This window comes from Eriocheir sinensis, unplaced genomic scaffold (genome assembly GCF_024679095.1).
Source record: "Eriocheir sinensis breed Jianghai 21 unplaced genomic scaffold, ASM2467909v1 Scaffold718, whole genome shotgun sequence".
In the NCBI taxonomy this organism is placed as follows: Eukaryota; Metazoa; Arthropoda; class Malacostraca; order Decapoda; family Varunidae; genus Eriocheir; species Eriocheir sinensis.
The window spans coordinates 181,542-190,000 of record NW_026112074.1 but is presented as its reverse complement, the minus strand read 5'-3'; positions in this window follow the sequence as shown (position 1 = coordinate 190,000).

Sequence of the window (8,459 nt, the reverse complement as noted above, 5' to 3'; positions counted from 1 at the left end):
CCAACCTCACCTGCGGCGTCAGGCAGCTCGGGGACAAGAAGGTGGGAGGAGGAGGGAAAGGAGAGGAGAGCTAATATGTTTGTTCGCGTCTTGGTTTTCATGTGTAATGGTTGGAAGGAGACAAGGTGAGAAGAGATGAGAGGAAAGGAGAGAAGAGAGGAATGAAAAGAAGGTGAGAGGAAAGAAGAGGATCTCAAAGCTTACCAATTCCTTCCTGTTTACTCTTTCCCTTAGTGAAGGCTGGAAGGAGATGAGGGGAAGAAGGTGACGAGGAGTTGAGGAGATGAAGCGGAGACAGGAAGGCGAGAAGAGAGGAGAGAAAAGGAGCTCATATTTAACTCTTTCCTTCCTTGTTCCTGCTTTTCCTGCGTAAGAGATGTAAGGAGGAGATGAGGAGGAGGTGAGAAGACAGAAGACACAAGAACCTCTAAGAACGCCATTTTTTTCTGTTTCCTGGTGTGCTTGCTAGAAAGGAGATGTGTAGGGGGTGAGGGATAAGAAGATAGAGGAGAGCAAAGAAGCGTGAGTTCGCCTCAAAATTCCTGTTCTTGTGTGAGGGAGAGGAAGTAGGAGGAGAGGAAGAGATGAGGAGACAGGAGAGTGAGGAGAGAAAAGGAGCTGAGTTCACCTTTTCCTTCCTGTTCATGGGTGAAAGGGAGGCGAGGAGATGAAGAGGAGGAGGTGAGGAGACGAGTGTGTGAAGTGAGGAGAGAAAAGAAGCTCTGAGCTTACCTATTTCCTGTTCCTGCTTTTCCTGGGAAGGAAGATGATGATGATGATGAAGAAGAGAAAGGAGGGGAGATAAGAAGATAGAAAGAGAGGGATACAGGTAAAATTCTTGTGCTTCTTGAGTAGGGGTAGAATAACGGGGGCGAGAGGAGGAGGGACAGACGGGGAAAGAAGGGAAAGAAAGACGAGTAGAAGTAAAGGGATGAAAGGGTTAATAAAAGAAAAAAGTAGTGATATAGTGGACTGGTGATGGCTGCTGCTGCTGCTGCTAATGATGATGATAATGATACTGTAATGATGGGGAGGATGTGTGGGAGGGAAAATCAGAAGGAATGCACGGAAGGGTGTCTCGATGGATCGCTGGAAAATGACACAATGGAAGGTGAAAGAGGAAGGGGTTGAATACCTCTCCTTTATCATCCCTATGCCTCCATGCCAGGGCCAAGGGCAAGGGCAAGAGTCAAGCCAAAGAGAACTCGCACCACGGCGCCGCCAAGAAAAAGAAACAGTGAGCGCGGTAACGCTCGCTGAGGCAGAACACACATCGGAGCAAGGCTGGCGGGATGTGATTCCATACAGACAATGCAGAGAAAAGTCAAAGTAGTGAGATTCATGAGTGTGAGCGGCGCCACGCCTGTGCTCGGCGACACGGAAGTCCTGCACAGTAACTGACGAGTCAGTGTGAGGACTTTTTTTTTTTTTATCAAAATGTCAGAGCAATTTTTGTTTTGGATTTGCATAGGCCTTCCGGCCTTTTGGGCTACTTATGTTATATTCCCTACTAGTATTTGGGTTTGCTTACGTTTGTTTGTTTTATTTGCATTATAAAAAAAGGGAATTCATAACGCTGTGTGCTTCATTTGTTGTAAAGAGAAGGCTCGAAAGAATTCAAGTTTGACTTTGTAAGCTAACGAATATATGTTCGGAAAATTAATGTTATGTTTTTTTACCCAGTTTTCTCCCCTAATAAAATAAGTAAATGTGATGAAAATCTTCCCTGGAATATGACAATTAACAGACCAGTAGTAATTGCAAACAATGCTGAGCACGCCTGAAAACATAACAAAGAATCCACCACGAAGGAAAAGCGACAATCCATCTGAAAAAAATGTTAAGGAGACACCAAATAATAAAAAAAAGACTAAGAACACAAAAAAGACAGAAAATATCACAAACCAACTCACACAAGAAACAAACAAAACCAATCATAATCAACAAAACGAAGGAAAAAAACTATAAACATACAAACAAACAAAAAAAAAAACAGGGCAGGAAATATTCCCCGATAACTCAACCTGGATTTAGCGAGGCTGTCACAAAGTCCGTCATGTTGTGTGTAATGGGAAAGGGAGGTGGAGAAGGGTGATGAGGGGGAGAGAAGAGGGGAGGAGGAGGAGTGTGGAAGAGAGCGTGTTGGAAGGGAACGTAAACTGGAGAGATGGGAGGGAAGAGCAGGTGAAGGAAGAGCAGGAGGGATGTGGAGGGTGGCAGTGAGGGGAGAAGGGGAGGAAACACGAGCATGATAGGAGCAATTTTGGGGAGAAGTCAAAAAGGTGGAGATATTGGGGAGACAAATTTTACGAGTAAGGGGAAGAGGGGAAAAGTAGGAGGGAAGAGAAAGGAGAAGGAAAAATTATGTGGGGAGGAGGGAGAGAGGTGGGAAAGAGGATATTTGTGGGGGTGTTATTGGGGAGAAAGGGGAAGAGAAGGAGGGAGGGTGAGGAAGGAAGGTGATGGGGGGGGAGGAAGAGAGGAAAGAGGAAGTTAGTGGGGATTGCTGTTTTACTGCACGGGAGGAGGAGGAGGAGGAGGAAACATGGAAACATGGAAACATGGACTAGCAGGCGGCAGAAAGCCTGTTGGCTCTTTGCTAGGCTGCCTGCGTTCAGTGATTTAATCAATCCGTTTGCCATAGGAGTGGCTTGCAGGGAAGGATTAAAGCACTTGTGTACCTACTCGGAGGGAGGGTCGGCCACAAATTCAATAAAGCAACACAAATTCCTTTCCCCGCCTGCAGGATCGAGGGACAAAGGTCACCTCGGGCTGGTTAGCTTTGTTTTTTCTTTTTACAGTTAAAGTTGTTTTCTTCCTTTCTCCTACTTTTTACTTTTTTCTTTCTTTTTTTACAGTGAGTCTTCTCTTTCCATTCTTTTTCTTCTTTGTTAGCTTTTTCTTTTTTACAGTGGCAGTCTTTTCCTTTCTTTTCCCCTTTTTTATTTATCTATTTTCGTTTTACAGTAGCAAAGTTTTTTCCATCCTTTTTTACTTTTTTCTTTTCACTCGTTTTTTTTACGTACATTTTTACTATTAACTCTTACTTTTCCTTTTCTCGTTTAATGACAGTATTTTCCTTCCCTTATTTCGCCCTTTTTTATACTGCCAGTAACGATTCAAGGGACTTTGTCATCATACTATTCTTCTTCCAAGCTGTGTATGTATCTCAGTATTTTCACTGGTCTCCATATACGGACCTTTTTCTTCTTCTTTTCCCCTTCTCACATCAGTTCCCCTACCTATGTGACTTCATATCAAGTCTGTTCTCTTTTCTCTACCTATTACTTCCACCTCCACTCGTGCCTCTCGGTTCCCTTAGTGGTGAGTGGGTGTTGGAAAAGGTGTCTTGCTCCTTCGGCCTATTGTTTACATGATCCCATAAAAAAACTGAATGAATGAATAGGAGTCAATATGGAAGGCGATAAGTGTGTTTGGGATACGCTCTAATTCTTCCTGTTTCACCGACGCTACATTTAAATACTAATATACCTACATGTGGATGCTATACTGAACTATTTACTCAATGTCTCATACGAGCTTGATTTCCTCACATTCCATCTCAACATATTTACGGTATTCATGTAATGTTTGTGTGCCGCATCTTCCCTTTTCACCAATACTTATCAAAATTACTCGTCTATTTACTGTCTACCTCTTTCCTTTGTCTTTCTTTTCTTTCTTTGTGTCTTTCTTGACTATCTTTTTCGTGTTCGTGCCTGTGTATCTTTCTGTCTAATAGCTCATCTATTTCTTGTATATCCTTTTTATTTTTCTTCTTTTTCTTTCTGTCTTTTTCTTGTCTATCTTGTTCGTCTTCGTGCCTGTCTACCTGTCTGTCTAAATGCTCATCTACTTACTGTCTGCAACTCTTTCTTGTCTGTCGTCCTCGTGTTCGTGCCTGTCTACCTGTGTCTACTTATCTGTTTCTTGCATGACTTCCTGCCTAAGCGTCTTCGTGCCCACACACCTGTCTGTCTCATCAAACCCACACCTGCACCTCCAGAGACGGATGGAGTGGCGTTAATAATGCAATAGTGTGTGTGTGTGTGTGTGTGTGTGTGTGTGTGTGTGTGTGTGTGTGTGTGTGTGTGTGTGTGCGTGCGTGTTTACGTTATATATAACAATCAGCGTTGTATTAACTGCAGCGACACATATCTCTCTCTCTCTAGCTTAATTCACGACTCGCAGCATGGGTTCACAAAAGGTAGGTCATGCCTCACCAATCTCTTGTCCTTCTACAATAAAGTATTTGAGGCGGTTGACAGAGATGAAAATTATGATGTAATCTATCTTGATTTTAGTAAACCGTTTGACAAAGTTCCTCACCAACGACTGTTGCTTAAATTACAGGCTCACTGAGTAGAGGGTAAAGTTTTGAACTGGGTCAAGGCGTGGCTTAGCAATAGGAAGCAAAGAGTGCAAATCAATGGTAAAAGATCTGACTGGGGATGTGTTACGAGTGGGGTCCCACAAGGTTCGGTATTAGGTCCACTTTTGTTTATTATTTATATCAATGACTTAGACACAGGAATTAGTAGTGATGTTAGTAAATTTGCATATGATACCAAGAACGGTAGAGTAATTGAGTCGGATCAGGACGCTAGTATTCTCCAAGGTGAACTCAACAGATTATATGACTGGGCGGATAAATGGCAGATGGACTTCAATGTAGGGAAGTGCCGTATTCTGAGTGTAGGTAGGAACAACCCCTCACATAACTATTGCTTAAATGACACTCTCATAAGTAGGTCTGGGTGCGAGAGGGATTTAGGGGTCTTAGTGAGCTCTGATCTCCGTCCAAGGGCACAATGCATTCAAGCTAGAAATCGAGCTAATAGGGTACTGGGATTTATTTCAAGGAGCGTAAGCAACAGAAGCCCCGAAGTCTTCCTCAAACTATATTTAGCATTAGTTAGACCTCATCTTGACTATGCGGTTCAGTTCTGGTCACCCTACTATAGAATGGATATCAAAATGTTAGAATCGGTGCAGAGGAGGATGACTAAGATGATTCAGGGTTGAGAAACTTGCCATACGAGGAAAGACTCAAACAGTTAAACTTGCATTCTCTAGAAAGGCGAAGGGTGCGTGGAGACATGATCGAGGTTTATAAATGGATGAAGGGCTTTAATAAGGAGACATTCATAAGGTTTTGTTGGTAAGAGAACCGGGTAGGACACGAAGTAACGGGTTTAAACTGGATAAATTCAGATTCAACAGGGACATAGGCAAAATTGGTTTACTAATAGGTGGTGGATGAGTGGAATAGGCTTAGCAGTCATGTGGTGAGTGCCAATACAATTGTCACATTCAAAAATAGACTAGATAAATTCATGGACAGCGATATTAGGTGGGGTTAGATACACGGGAGCTTAGGGTCAAAGGAGCTGCCTCGTACAGGCCTACTGGCTTCTTGTAGACTCCTGCGTTCTTATGTTCTTATGTTCTTATGTCTCTCTCTCTCTCTCTCTCTCTCTCTCTCTCTCTCTCTCTCAAGCACACAACATACATTTTTCATTGTGCTAATCAACTGGTCAGCAACACACACACACACACACACACACCCACACACACGTTAAATGGCTGAGTCCGATAATAATTTGGGTCTTGTAGATTATTCCGCAGTAACATTGGGGAGAGAGAGAGAGAGAGAGAGAGAGAGAGAGAGAGAGAGAGAGAGAGAGAGAGAGAGAGAGAGAGAGAGAGAGAGAGAGAGAGAGAGAGAGAGAGAGAGAGACTTTAAATGGAGTCTGCTGTTGTAATTGTGAATGGGGTGAAGTTGGAGATGGAGGTATATTGTGTTAGGTTAAGTTTGGCTGCAGTGGGGGGAAGGTAACGGGGAGAGGAGGGGAGGGAAAGGGAGGAGAAGCATGGGAAGGAATGGGGAGGGTAAAGGAATGGGGGAGGAAGGACAGTATTGGCGGGGAGCAAGAGTGGGAGACTAGCGGTGGGAAAGTGGTCGGATTGAAGATGTGGAGATTAGCGGGTAGTTGGCGGCACAGAGGTGATTCGAGGAGAGCTGAACGTGTATTTGGTGAGGGTTGTTGGAGGAGGAGGAGGAGGAAGCTGGCTGAAGGCGGAGACTATCTGGTTGAAGGTTGGTAGTGTGGTAGAGTCGTGTTGGCAGAGAAAAAATAAAGGTGAAGTGAACAGAAGGTCGGTGGAATAAATGGAGTTCGTAGTGAAGGTGGCTGAAGGAGATAAATAGGAGGCAAGAAGGTGAAGGTGGGTGAGGACTGGAAGGTGGAGGAGGAGGAGGATGGTTGAGGGATGGTTAACGGAAGATACCAAGTGGAGGCCAGTTAAGATAGGTAAGATAGGTAAAGTAAGGTAAGGGAAGGGAAGGGAAGGGAAGGGAAGGGAAGAGAGGTGATGGGAAGGGAAGGGAAGGGAAGGGAAGGGAAGGGAAGGGAAGGGAAGGGAAGGTGAGGTAAGAGACGGGATTAATGGAGATTAAAAAGTGGAGGATACAAAGACACTTGATAAGGTAAGCTAAGCTAAGCTAAGGTAAAGTAAAGTAAGGTAGGGTAATAGATGGATAATTAGTGGAGATTGAGAGGGGGAGGATACAAAGACACTTGATAAGCTAAGCTAAGCTAAGGTAAAGTAAAGTAAAGTAAGGTAAGGTAATGTAATAGATGGATAATTAGTGGAGATTGAGAGGGGGAGGATACAAAGGCACTTGATAAGGTAAGATAAGATAAGCTAAGGTAAAGTAAAGTAAGGCCAGGTAATAGATGGATAATTAGTGGAGATTGAGAGGTGAAGAATAGAAAGACACTTGATAAGCTAAGCTAAGGTAAAGTAAAGTAAGGTAAGGTAATAGATGGATAATTAGTGGAGATTGAGAGGTGGAGGATACAAAGACACTTAAGGTAAGATAGGGTAAGGTAAGGGAAGGGAAGAGACAGAGAATTACTAGAGATACAAGGCCGCTGCTTACAAGTGGAGTGGAGGTATTTAGGGCACGGGATTTTAGTGGAGACCAGCAAGGAGACTAAATCCGCTAACAGTGTGGAGAACAAATGTGGAGATGAAGGCAGCGTGGGGAGGCGGCTTTACCTGATGGACCTTCCGGGGAGGCTGTCAGGCGAATGGGGGAGAGGGGAAGAGGATGGGGGAAGGGAGGAAGGGGAAAAGAGGGGAGGGGGGAGCGACTCAGAGTGACTTACGGGGCAGCGTTACCACCTACTGGGGTAGAGGTAAGGGGTTTGATCGCCTATCAGGGTATCAGACACGACCCACGAGCACGTTATAACACAGTGGGGGGAGGAGGAGGAGGAGGAGGAGGAAGAGGAGGAAATTGCTGGATTATGAGAGGGAAGAGAGAATCGAAAAGAGAAAGGAGTTGTGAAGGAGAGTAAAGGACCAAAAAAAGTATATATATATATATATATATATATATATATATATATATATATATATACATATATATACATATATAATATATATATATATAATGTGTATATATATATATATATATATATATTGGGTAGGCGGTGGCCGAAGTGATAGCGTACTGGACCCACATTCGCCGCGTGATGGACGACGCGGGTTCGAATCCTCACGCTACCACTCGGATTTTTTAGTCACCGCCGAGTGGCTTAAAACTACCCACATGCTGTCCTGAAGACCACCCATCAACCCGGACTCTAGAGGAAGCCGTCCAAGCGAATCAAGAACGAGTTCTTTGGTGCAGCATGGGCAAATGCAAGATGGCTCAGCTATAATCACTGCCTGCGCCAGAACGGGCTGGGCCGACCATCAGGCCCCACCTGGAAGAAGCGTTGGGCCGACCACCAGTCCCCTCGTGGTAGATGCCTACCGGCGCAATAGGCAACAACGTAAAAAATATATATATATATATATATATATATATATATATATATATATATATATATATATATATATATATATATATATATATATATATATAAAATAGAGAGGATAAGACGAAACGTAAAAGATGCCATGAAATAGTCAGGGAAGAAAACAGGAGGAATGAGGTAGAGGAGGAGGAGGAGGAATAAAGGGGGACAAGTAGGAGGAGGAGGAGAAGAAAAACAAGTCTATATCACCGTTCATCAGGGGAATAAAATCAAGTTAGTCGTGGGCGCCTTCAAGCAATAGCAAGAGAGATTACATGTGTTACTCATCCCCCCTCTGACTCCTTTATACCTGTTATAAAGATTCTTCAAAATGATGTTTTCTATGCCCTCTCTGGCCTCAATCCTCAGAAGGCTTATGGACCTGATGGAGTGCCTCCTATTGTCCTTAAAAACTGTGCCTCCGTGCTGTCACCCTGCCTGGTCAAACTCTTTCGCCTCTGCCTGTCAACATCTACCTTTCCTTCTTGCTGGAAGTATGCCTTCACACAGCCTGTACCTAAGAAGGGTGACCGCTCCAATCCCTCAAACTACCGTCCTATTGCTTTACTTTCTTGTCTATCTAAAGCT